Genomic DNA, 13,817 nt, shown 5'->3' with positions numbered 1-13,817 from the left:
TAACTCTTGGTTGAAATTCGATTTTATTTGATTTTTGAATAGCTACTTCAGCTTGTTTCTTGGGACTATTTGTTGAAATTTTTTTTCCACCATTTACTCTGAGGTAGTGTCTGTCTTTATCACTGAGGTGTGTTTCCTATATGAAACAAAATGCTTGGTCCTGTTTATATATCCAGTCATTTATTCTCTGTCTTTTAGTGGGAACAGAGTCCTTTGACATTGAGAGATATTAAGGAATAGAAATCCTTGCACCCTGTTATTTTTGTTGTTAGGTGGTGTTATTATCTGTGGCTATTTTCTTGGACTTGTTGAAAGAAGGTAAGTTTTTTTGCATTTTCGAAGGTGTAGTTTCCCTCCAAGTGTTGTAGTTTTCAATTTATTATCCTTATTAGGGCTGAACTTGTGGAAATATATCATGCAAATTTGATTTTCTCTGGAATGTGTTGGTTTCTCCATCTGTTACAATTGTTGAGTTTTGTTGTGTTTACCTGCCTGGGCTAGCATTTGTTTTCTCTTAGGGTCTGTATGACATCTGCCCAGGATCTTCTGGCTTTCATTGTCTCTGATGAGAATTCTGGTGTCATTCTTACAGGTCTGCCTTTTTAAGTTATTTGACTTTCCCCTAGCTCCCTAGCTGCTAATATGCTTTCTTTGTTTTGTGCATTTATGGTTTTGATTATATGTTATGGGAGGAATTTCTTTTCTGGTCCAGTCTATGTATTGTTTTGTAGGCTTCTTGTATTTTCACAGGCATCTCTTATTTTCATTTAGGGATGTTTTCTCATATAATTTTGTTGAAGATATTTACTGGCCCTTTATGTTGGGAATCTTTTTTCTTCTATACCTATTATCCTTAAGTTTGTTCCTCTCATTGTATCCTGAAATTCCTGGAGGTTTTACATTAGGAGTTTTTTGCCTATTGGATTTTCTTTGATTTTTGTGTCAATGTTTTCAATGATATGTTCTGTACCTGAGATACTCTCTTTTATCTCTTGCATTGTTTAGGCGATGCTTGCATATATGACTGCTGATCTCTTCCTAGGTGTTCTATATAAAGTTTGTTTCCCTTTGTGATTTCTTTATTGTTTCTATTTGCATTTTTAGATTCTTGATGGTTTTGTTGAATTCCTTCACTTGTTTGTGTTTTTTGGGAATCTTTAAGAGATTTTTTCTGTTTCCTCTTTAAGTGCTGCTACCTGTTTGGCCATGTTCTCTCTTTTATTTCTTTAAGGTAGTTATTTATGTCCTTCTTAAAGTCCTCTATCATCATCATGAAATGTTATTTTAAATCCAAATGTTGCTCTACTGGTGTGATGCAGTATCTAGGACATGCAATAGTAGGAGGCCTATCTTCTAATGATGCCAATAGAGGGGTTTCTGTTGATTTTCTGTTGCCCTTCCCTATTGCCATCTGTGTATCTCTTGTGGTACCTGCCGTTGCTATATGTGACTCAGCCTGTCTATCCTGATATCCTGGTTTTGTTAGAACTCTTAAGAGTCCAGCTGTCATGGTGATCCTATGTTTCTGGGATCATGTGATCTTGAGATCATGTGTTTGTTAGAGCTCCTTGGAGTCTAGCTCCCTTTGAGATCCTGAATTCCTAGTGTGACAAAGCTCCTGAGAGTCTATTTTGCCAGAGATCCTGGGAGTCAAACTTTCTCAAGGTGTTGCAGCATGGATGGGGATCCCGAGCCCTGGGTTTGCCCCAGGCACAGGTGCAAGCCGGAAAGAACCCATGCCTCTGTCTGCTGTTTGCTTCGGGTTTCCCTGGTTCCTATCTGCAACCTGATTAAGCTGGGTGTTGGGATAGATGTTGTGGTCTCAACTGTGATCTTGAGAGTGTCAGAGGTCCAGGGCTCCTGGTTGTGTCCAAATTCCTGAGAGGCAAACTTCTTCTGTGTTCTTATAATCCTATCATCCTGGGCTTTCAGAGCACCCCTGATCCTGAGCCTGTTAGAGCACCTAGCAGTCAGGTAAACACTGGGTGTTGTGGGACTGGGTGTGGAGCCATGTCCAACATTTGCTTAGGGCACTTGTTCAGACTACAAAGAATGCCTGCTCCAGGCTCTGTGGTGGGTTCTGCCTCCCTGAATCCTGGGGGATACAGTTACTCAGGGCATTGGGGTGATTGTTGGGACAGATATTATGGCCTCTCTTGTGATTCTGGGTGTTTCAGCACACCTGAATTTTGATTTCTCTCTTGACTTTGTAGGAGTAGGTACACAGCCAGTGCTGAAGCTCTGCTTATGGCACTGGTTCAGACCAGAAAGAATCCATGCCATTGTCTAGGCAGGGGTTCTTGTGTCCCTTGATCCCGGAGGTTTCAGTTACTCTTGGTGTTGGAGCAGTTGTTGTGGCCTCTTTAGCTCTGATCTTGGGCTTGTTAGAGCACCGGGGAGTCATGCTTCCTCTGGGAGTTATGCGAGTGGGTGCATGAAATTAATTTTTAATATTTAAAAAGAGTATATCTTTGTAATGTAATCACCATTTAAATACTAAATATCAGTTTATCTCTCTTTCATAATGTAGTAAAGAAGTCTTTATAGTATTTTAATTTTATAGGTATGTGCATTTTGGCTGCATATATGTAAATGAATCACATGCTTAAATGCTTCAGAGAGCCAAACATGCAGTCTCGTAGAAGTGGAGCTAGAGACAATTGTGAACCACTCTGTGGGTAAGGATATCATATCTCATTCTTTTTTAATATGGGTCAATATTCTTTACTGCTGACACTCCTTTCTAACTCAAAACAAGCCTCCTCATTATATATAAAGTAAGTTAACTATGGTACAATTTGCAGAGTTAATATTACCTGTACTGCTTATTTAAAAAGGGAACTTAGCATAAAGATCCTGCAAACATTTAACTCTATCATTGCATACATCACAGCTTTCCTAGAAATTATAGATTTATCATAAAACCACTACAACAATAGAAACATTTAGCCAGGCACTGGTGGCCCACACCTTTCATCCCAGCACTCAGGAGTTAGGGGCAGATGGATGTCTGTGAGTTGGAGGCCTACCTCATCTACACAGCTAGTTCCATGACAGCAAGAGTTGCACAGAGAAACTTTGAAGGAAAAAAATAATATATATATCCTATATATACACATATATATCCAGATATATTCCTATATTTAAAAACATACATATATTTTATATGTATATGTGTATCTATATCTATAAATATATGTCCACATCCATATATATATTTACATATATATAATATACAAAGAGTTATTTTTAGTTATTCTTTAATATATTATTAAAATCTAGTCATTATCCCCTTTCTGGTCTGCCATCCTACTGTTCCTCACTCATTCCTCCTTCTTTAAAAAGATGTCTCCCCAAAGCTTATCAGACCTACTCACTCCCAGGGGCCTCTAGTCTCCTGACAGGTGCCTCTTCTCTTACCGAAGCCAAACCAGGCCATCCTCCGATATATATCAAGGGCCACCTATCAGCTAGTTTATGCTGCCTGGTTGGTGGCTCACTTTCTGTTATGTCCCAGGGTCAAGATTATTCGAGACTGATAATCTTTGTATGATGTTTTCCTCCTTCTCAGTATCTTCCAGCCTTTCCCTATTCAACCATAGGAATCCCCAGCTTCTGTCCATTGCTAGCATGTAAGTATCTGCATCTGACACTTTCACTTGCTTGTTGGTTCTCTCAAAAGGCAGCCATGCTAGGCTCTTGTCTGTAAGCATGCCATAGCCCTACAAAGAAATCAAAAGGAACTTCACAGAAGGAGGGTACCTACACCAAAGGAAAAAAAAAGATATTAATCATATCACAATAAAACCAAAAGCAGAGAATCACATGCACATAATGCCAGCTGCAACAACATTATAGGAACTAACAATTATCTGTCTTTAATATGTCAACAAGAGGGGGACTTAATTCCTCAATAAAAAGACAGAAGCTACCAGATTCAACATACAAATATGATCCAGTGGGGGTTGGGGATTTAGCTCAGCGGTAAAGCACTTGCCTAGCAAGCGCAAGGCCCTGGGTTCGGTCCCCAGCTCCGGAAAAAAAAAACAAACAAAAAACAAAAAAACAAAAAAACAAAAAAACAAATATGATCCAGCATTTTGTTGTGTACAAGAAGCACATCTCAATAAGAAAGACAGGTACTATCTCAGAGTAAAAGGTCACAAAATGGGCTTCAAGGAAATGGTCACAAAAAACAAATGTGACTTGCCATCTTCATATCAAATTAAATAGGTTTTCAACCAAAAGTTATATAAAACATTTAATGTGTGTTTTAGAGTCATTTTCAACATAAGCCATTTTGGTAATTATAATCTGAAATTCTTAGTAAGCAGTATGATCAAGTATTCTTTAGACAAGGAGTTCAGAATTAACTTTCATATTAGTTAACTTGGGTTAGAAGGAAAGAAAAGACAAATACAAAAACAGTGGTTCTTATACAGTCCAAGTCACCCAAAACACTCAAAATTCATTGATACATAAATTTACACAAAACTTTTAGAGGATGCCAGTCTGACATTTAGTATATAACATAAACTTAAAACTAATATAAAATAATTAGCCAGAGATTTCTTATTATTGAACACAAGAATAGGGGTTTTATATATTAATATAATATATAAAATATGTTTTATATACATAAAATATATACATTCTTTTAAAAGACAGACACACACTTCATATTTATTTATTTATTTAATTTATTTTTACACTCCAGATTTTATTTCCCTACCTTTCCATCCTCTGATTGTTCCACATCCCATACTTCTTCCCTGCCCCCCACCCAGGTCTCTACAAGGATGTCCGCTCTCTACCTATCCCACCAGACATCTAATCGCCCTATGGAATCCAGTCTCTTGAGCGTTAAGTACATCTCTGACTGAACCCAGGCCTGGAGTCCTCTGCTCTATATGTATTGGGAGCCTCATCTGAAATGGTGTATGCTGCCTGGTTGGTGATCTAGAGTTTGAGAGTTGTCAGTATCCAGGTTAATTGAGACTACTGGTCCTTCTACAGGATTGCCCCCCTCCTCAGCTTTCTCCAGCTTTTTCCTAATTCAACCAGAGAAATCAACAACTTCTGTTCATTGGTTGGGTGCACATATCTGTATCTGAATCTTTCAGCTGCCTTTTTTTTTTTTTTTTGGATATTTCATAAGGCAGTCATAGTAGTTCTTTTTTTGTGAGCATTCCATAGCCTCAGTAAGGTTGTCAGGTCTGGGTGCTTCTGCTGGAGCTGGATCCCAGTTTGGGACTATACCTGGACCTTCTGGTCCTTAGACTCTTCTCCATTTCCATCCTTGCATATCTTTCAGACAGGAAGAATTATGGGTTAGAGTCGTGACTGCTGGACACCAACTCCATTCCTCAATCGATGTCCTTTCTACTGGAGGTGGGTTCAGCAAGATTGCTATCCCCACTGTTGGGCATTTCATTTACCACCCCCTCCTGCTTTGAGTACTGAGAGTCTCTCATTTCCCAGGTTTCTGATATATTCTGAAGGGTCCTTTCAACCTCTTTCCTCCTAAGGTCGCTTGTTTCCATTCTTTCTGCTGGTCCTCAAGGTTTTAGTCATTTTCCCACATCCAATATCAGATTATGTTTCCCTCTTTCACCACCTCCACTCCCATTCCCTCCCTTGTACCTCCCCCCTTTTGTGGTTGCTTTCTTCACCCTCCCATGTGGGACTGAGGCATTCTCACTTGCTCACTTGAGCCCTTCAGCTTGTTGACCTTTTTGAGTTCAAAATACCCTGGGTATTCTGTACTTTTACAGTTTCTTTCTTTCTTTCTTTCTTTCTTTCTTTCTTTCTTTCTTTCTTTCTTCCTTTCTCTCTCTCTTTCTTTCTTTCTTTCTTTCTTTTTTTTGCTACTATCCACTTATTAGTGAGAACATACCATGCATGTCCTGGGATGTTTGGTTTTTTTCTTATTGTTTAGTTTCTTGAGTTCTTTATTTAATTTGAATGTTAGCCCTCCATCAGCTGTAGATTTAGTGAATATTTTGTTTTACCAATCCATCGGTTGACAATTTGTCTTGTTGACTATGTTAAGTAAGATTGTCCTGTTTCATGAGGTCACATTTATCAAACCTGATCTTATAGCATGAGCGATTGGAGTTCTGTTTAGGAAAATTTTCCCTGTGCTAATAAGTTCAAGGATATTCCCAACTTTCTCTTTTATTAAATTTAGTGTGTCTGGTTTTATGCTGAGGTCCTTGATCCACTTGTTCTTGAGCTGTAAACATGGTGACAAATATAAGTCTATTTTTATTTTTCTACATACAGACAGCCAATTAGGCCAGCACCATTTTTGAAGATGCTTTCATTTTATCATTGAATATTTTTGGCTTCTTGTTTAAGGATCAAGTGTGTGTAAATGTGTGGTTTTAATTCTGGGTCTTTGATTCTATTCCATTGATTAACCTTTCTATCTCTGTACCAATACCATGCATTTTTATCAGTATTGCTCTGTAGTAGAGCTTAAGGTCATGGACGGTGATTCCTCCAATCATTCTTTTACTGTTAAGAATTGTTTTCATGTTGCCCAGAGGTGACCTGGTCCCACAGCTTTCTGTAGCCAGATCCCACTGGGAGAAAACAGGTCTATAAGAGTGCTGATACACAGGCTTACAGGAGGTTTAAGCCACTGTCAGAGACAGCAAGACAAGGTAACACCAGAGACAACCTGATGGCAAGAGGCAAGCACAGGAACCTAAGCAACAGAAACCAAGCTTACTTGGTATCATCAGAGTCCAGTTCTCCCACCAAAGCAAATACTGGATATCCAAACACCGGAAAAACAAGATTTGGATATAAAATCACATCTTATAGAAAGACATAAATAACTACCTTAAAGAAATACTGGAGAACCTAGGTAAGGAGGACTCTTAAATGGTGCTGGGACAAACATAGTTCATCTTGCCCATTTTCAACCAGATAGTCCCAGTGAATTCATAAAAAACAGTGGAAAATTTCCATCAGAGGAGCATCCAACAAAGTACTTCAACTTAGAATCTCTGGAGGTCATTGAGAATGAAGTCAGTACAGACAGCAGGGATATAAGAGCTGTGATAACTTGAAATTCAGATTCCCTTTGTGGACTGTCACATAGTCAGTGATGCTTGCTTTCTTTTCTGACCCAGATGCCACATAATTTTTCATATTCTACTCACAGTTTTAGGGTTTTTGAGTGACCCTACAACTAGCAATGTAGGATTTGTGGTGGAGAGATGATGTACGGTGCAGATTTCACTCCCCAAATTTAGAGTCATTTACCTTCTTCTGGAAATGCCTTCCCCTTTCATAAAAATGTCTGTGAGTTACTGAGATGTTCTCTTTTGATGCTCTGGCTAATAGAAAAGTCAGGCAGACAAAAAGTTAACAAAGTTCCATTGGAGATAAATGGAAAGGTAGCTGAAATGACATACACCTTCAGGACACTTTACTCAAAAAGTCTGGAACATATGTTCTTCAAAGCAGACCAAAGAACTTGGTCTAAAACAGATCTCAAATTAAGGCAGAGAGAAAGATCAACACATATGAGAGATTTGAAAGAACTGCTGGTACTCTGCTGGAGTGTAAAGAGATAAGGACAGAAATCAAATACAGGAGAAATGAGAGAAAACATAAGTATGTGAAGGACACTATTGAGTACTGACCATCTCAGAGAAGAAATTAAGATAGAACTGAAAAAGTCTTTTAATTGGTTGACAATGAATGGCAAAATGTCAATCAATAAAGGCCACCATGAGTAGTACATTTACAATTTCAAATGTCTAAATTACAAACCAAGGGGATCCCAACAAGTAACTTAATGTATTTTAAGACATTGTAGAAGTGACCACAAACAAGATTAGCAAACTATTACATATTGGCATGAATAAATTAACACAACTACTATAAAAATAAAAATATAAGGAAGTGAAGACACGAAGAATGATTTTATTCAAAAATAGTTAAGATAAACTACTCCTTAACCAAATTAACCAAAAGAAAGTGCTAGTGGAAGCAATCTGTTTGGATTAGAGAGAAAAAAAGTGAGTAATTAATGTAAATGCATGAAATCCTGCATCTCCAGAGTACATACCTTGAAAACCTACACTGCAGCAATTCAGAAAAAAACAAGTCAATGGATGGATTTCCAAAAGCAAATTATGATACATGATTATATCCATGACAAGCAATGACACTGAAACAGTCATAAAGTATTTGGGCTGCTGGATAAATGAATTAACAGTTAAGAGCCCTGTGTGATCTTACAAAGGACATGGATTTTATTCCCAGTGCTCACATGGGAGCTGGCAATTATGTGTAAGTCCGGTTTCAAATGAATATGAGATGATCTTCTGATCTACATGTCTGCACTGCACAGACATATACTCAGAAATACTAGAAAACTCATAAAATAGAAAAGAAAAACACTAAACAAAACAAAGAAGATAACAGACGATAAAATATGTTAATGGAATCATCAGAGAAAATGTCCATATCTTTATTTTTCTTTTAAAATTTGTTTTAGATATGTGTGGTGATATATGCCTTTAATCCCAGATGTTGAGAGAAAGAGGAATGTGGAACTCTTTGAGTTGGAAGCCTTCCTGTTCTACAGACTGAGTTTTAGGACACCCAGAGTCACACAGAGAAAGCCTGGCATCAATGCCCACCATCCCAAATTGTATTATTGCTTACATAGATGCGTTTGGGTTCTATTTATGTTTTGTACCACGTTCATGTCTGGTGCTTTTAGATATTAGAAAAAGTTGTGTGTTTTGAAACTGGAGTTAATTATCATTGTAAGCCACAATTTTTATGTTGGGAATCTAGTCCTTCTAACCTTGAAGAGCAGCCAGTGAATGTAACTACTAAGGCATCTCACCAACTCTTGTAACAGATATCAATTTTTCTCAAATTATTCTATAAATAAAAATCATTTCTTTAGATCTAGAATCAAAATTGTAGTAAAGCTAGACAGATAAACAATTAAGAAGGATATTATAGGCTGAGGGTAATGGCAAGTGCTTTAATCATGACAGGACTTAGAAGGCAGAGGAAGGTAGGTCTCTGAGGTTGGAGCTAGACTGGTCTACAAAGTAAAACAAGGACAGACAGGTCTCTGTCACATAGAGAAATTCTGCCTTAAAAAAACTCAACATATTTTTTCTTTGCTGTATTGTATTTCAAAATTATAAAAGATTTAAAAAATTAAACTTTACATATATGACTTGAATCTGTTCATTAGCACACATATTTAATAGAGGAATCCCACCGTGAAATTAATTAAGCATGTGAATGAAACAAGTGGGAGAAATCACAAATTAGAGTTTCATTTCAAACTTAGTAACACAAAGGAAATAGTGAATACAAGAAGAAAATACAAAAATACAGCATATATTTCAACATGAGAAAAAGGATTAGGTTAATATGATTAACTAAAAAAATAATAGCCCCTGACATCAAATGTCCAAATGTCAGTTTATATGTGAGAGTTCAGATAGTGAATGACAATCAGCATTCAAAGACATTGTTTAATTTTAGAAGCACAGAAGCTAGTTATTAGGAAGGTTTTTTCTCCTAGCATGTGATTTGTCCCTGATATAATGAAGCGAGTTCCTTTCTGGCCTTAATAATATGATGTAGCACTTGGGAGCAAAGATAATGCCTAGGAGAGATGTACTAGAAGCCAAGATAGAGAAGACTTCCATAGCTACCATGACTTTTCCTTTGGTGCTGTGGTAAACAGGAAGGAAGGTCAGCCAGACACTGCAGAACACCAGCATGCTGAAAGCCAGGAACTTGGCTTCATTGAATGTGTCAGGTAGATTCCTTGACAAGAAAGCCATAAAATAGCTCCCTAGGGACAGAACTCCTAGGTATCCCAGGATGCAATGAAAAACAACAGCTGAGCCTTTGTTGCAGATGATGATGATGTGTCCATGTTCTGAGTGAACATCTTTATCAATAAATGGAGGAGATGTTGTTAGCCAAATTCCAGATAGGAAAACTTGGAGCAGGGTGCATAAGGGAATAATGAAATTAGGGGCCCTTGATATCAGCAGCCATCTTCTAATTCTTCCTGGAGAAGTCACCTTGAAGGCTATAACAACAGTGACACTTTTGGCCAACACAGTGGATAGAGCCATGGTGAAGAGAAGCCCAAAAATGTTTTGCTGCAGGATACAAGAGGCTGTGCTGGGACGGCCAATGAAGAGCAAGGGACAAAGAAAACAGAGGGTGAGAGTAATCAGCAGGGTGTAACTGAGAGCCACATTATTGGCCTTGACGATGGGGGTGTCTCTATTCTTCAGAAACACCCCAAGAACAGCTGCTGTGAGTGAGGAGAAGCCCAGGGACATGAAGCAAAATATCTTCCCCCAGGGGTCACCATAAGCCAGAAATGTCACAGTTTTCTGCAGGCAGTGTATCCTGTCTGTGTTTGCATAGTGAGTTTCTGGACACTTTACACACTGATCCATATCTGGCAGAAATGGAGATGATCATGAGTGCATACACTGGTTTCTCCTTTTCTAAGCCATTTCCCATCTATCACACACTGCACTGCTATCAGAACCACCTTGCTTTGTTTCTGATGTCCGATAATATTCCTAAACTCAGTTTTCCTTCTACTGCATGCTGATATGAATTGAATAGAACAAATGTTTCTTTTTCTGTTCTTACACATATTGTATCCTGGTCTTTAATGATACAGATGTATCAGTATTAGAAGTCAGTAGAACAATGAAATACATTGCATGAAACTAATTTGGCTCTGACTAGGCATCTTTATTAATACACCCTATTCTATTTTTTAAATTAAAAAGATCTTATTAATAATTCCATTCATTTACATCTCAAATGATATCCCACTTCCCAGTTATGCCCTCTGCCAACTAGCCATTTACCTCTTCACTAACTGCTCATCCCACATCTGTCTTTTCCCTCTCCCCTTTGCCTGTCTGAAAATGCTCCCCAACTCACCCATACTCCCCTGCCCCTTATCTTCAGCATCCATCTCTGCTGGAAAATCAAACCTCCCCAGGAAAAAGGGCTTTCCCTCCTATTGCACTGAGGCAAGACCATCCTTTGCTAAATATTTATCTAGAGCCACTGATTACTCCAGGTACACTCCTCTGTTCGATGTATAGACTATGGGGGAACTAGTTGGTCAGGCCAGACTATGTTGTTCTTCCAATGGGGTTACAATCCCCCTCCCAACCTCCAGTACTTCTGCCAACTCCCATACTTGGTTCCCTGAGCTCAGTCTGATGGTTGGCTCCAAGCATCAACTGAACTGGTCAGTTGCTGGCCAGACTTCTTTGGGAACTGCCACAATATTTTCCTGTCCACACGCATTCTTTAAAATGGCAAAAGTTTTGGGTTTGAAGAGGGCATGAGACTTCAGGGTGATAGAGACCCTGCCCTAATCTTATAAGTATGCTCTTCTGTGTGTGTTCCAATTGTATTATAGCCATGATGTCCTCTGAATTTCTTGCTTGCCTCAAGGGACCTGAGTGAATTAGTATTCTGAAACACTAAGGACACTGTTGTTAGGACAAAACAACAACCAACAGATTGGGAAAAGATCTTTACCAATCCTACAACTGATAGAAGGCTTATATCTAAAATATACAAAGAACTCAAGAAGTTAGACTGCAGGGAGACAAATAACCCTATTAAAAAATGGGGTTCAGAGCTAAACAAAGAATTCACAGCTGAGGAATGCCGAATGGCTGAGAACACCTAAAGAAATATTCAACAACTTTGGTCATAAGGGAAATGCAAATCGAAACAACCCTGAGATTTCACCTCACATCAGTGAGAATGGCTAAGATCAAAAACTCAGGTGACAGCAGATGCTGGCGAGGATGTGGAGAAAAAGGAACACTCCTCCATTGTTGGTGGGATTGCAGACTGGTACAATCATTCTGGAATTCAGTCTGGAGGTTCCTCAGGAAATTGGATATTGCACTACCTGAGGACCCACCTATACCTCTCTTGGGCATATATCCGAAAGATGCCCCAACATATAACAAAGACACATGCTCCACTGTATTCATAGCAGTATTATTTATAATCGCCAGAAGCTGTAAAGAACCCAGATGCCCTTCAACAGAGGAATGGATACAGAAAATGTGGTACATCTACACAATGGAATATTACTCAGCTATCAAAAACAATGACTTTATGAAATTTATAGGCAAATGGATAAAACTGGCAAATATCATCCTGAGTGAGGTAACCCAATCACAGAAAATCACACATGATATGTACTCTTTGATAAGTGGATATTAGCCCAAATGCTCGAATTACTCCAGATGCACAGAACACATGAAACTCAAGAAGGATGACCAAAATGCTGATGCTTCACTCCTTCTTTAAAAAAGGAACAAGAATATGCTTGGGAGGGAATAGGGAGGCAAACTTTAGAACAGAGGCAGACGAAACGCCCATTCAGAGCCTGCCCCACACGTGACCCATACATATACAGCCACCAAACTAGATAAGATGAATGAAGCAAAGAAGTGCAGGCCAACAGGAACCGGAAGTAGATCTCTCCTGAGAGACACAGCCACAATACAGCAAATACATAGACAAATGCCATCATTAAACCAGTGAACTGAGAAAGGGACCCTCGTTGAAGGAATCTTAGAAAGGACTGAAAGAGCTTGAAGGGACTTGATACCCCATATGAACAAAAATGCAACTAACCAGAGCTTCCAGGGACTAAGCCACTACCCTAAGACTATACATGGACTGACCCTGGACTCCAACTGCATATGTAGCAATGAATAGCCTAGTAAGAGCACCAGTGGAAGGGGAAGCCCTTGGTCCTGCCAAGACTGAATTTCCAGTGAACATGATTGTTGTTCAATCATGAGGGCAGTAATGTGGGGAGGGGAACACCCATTTAGAAGAGGAGGGGGAGGGCTTAGGGGGATGTTGGCCCGGAAACCAAGAAGGGGAATAACAATTGAAATGTAAATACGAAATACTCAATTAATAAAGATGAAAAAATATGTAAACATTTTAACAGAAAAAGAAAAAAAAAGAAAAAGAAAAAAGAAATGTTTCACCAGTGACAGTTATTGTAACCCTACACAATCCTAGCTATCATAATACTAGATACAGAATTGCACATATGCTCTTATGTTTTTATTGAACAACATTTGAACAGTGTTCCTGATAGCTTGTCAATTTATTTAGTTAATCAGTATTTACACATTCATTTTGGGCATATTTTCCTAATATTAACAAAATACCTATATTTCTATATACTGTTTAATAGTAAATTAAAATTCTTTCATGACATCACCTTTCATATTCCCTTTATAATACATTCCTCTCAGGATCTTGCCTTCCTGTTACTGCCCGTAGATCTTATGTATTTCCATTGCCACACAGTTCAACACACATTCTCTCTCTCTCTCTCTCTCTCTCTCTCTCTCTCTCTCTCTGTCTCTCAATGAGACAAACTAGCACCTTGACAGCAAACCTGAAAACTCATGAAGAAACAGAAACAAATATATCCAAGAGGAGTAGATGGCATGAAATAATCAAACTTAGTGATGAAATCCACCAAGTAGAAACCAAAAAAACTGGACGAGTAAACAACAAAAGCAGGAGGTGGTTCTTTGAGACAGTCAACATGATAAACCCTTAGGCAGACTAATCAGAGGGCACAGAGACAGTAACCAAATTAACAAAATTAGAAATGAAAAGGTAGGCATAACAACAGAAGCTGAGGAAGTTCAAATAACATCAAAGCCTACTGCAAAAGCCTATACTCAACAAAACTGGAAAATTTGCTTGAAATTGACAAA

The 13,817-nt window shown here is 38.5% G+C and overlaps 1 pseudogene; it reads right to left on the bottom strand.

Annotated features, from left to right (window-relative positions):
- Positions 1-9,545: 9,545 nt before the first annotated feature.
- The window catches only part of Vom2r-ps39 (vomeronasal 2 receptor, pseudogene 39), a 39,190-nt pseudogene continuing 34,918 nt past the window's right edge, over positions 9,546-13,817 (bottom strand).

This window comes from Rattus norvegicus, chromosome 1 (genome assembly GCF_021556685.1).
Source record: "Rattus norvegicus strain SHRSP/BbbUtx chromosome 1, alternate assembly SHRSP_T2T, whole genome shotgun sequence".
Taxonomy (NCBI): domain Eukaryota; kingdom Metazoa; phylum Chordata; class Mammalia; order Rodentia; family Muridae; genus Rattus; species Rattus norvegicus.
This window is presented reverse-complemented; position numbering and strand designations above follow the sequence as displayed.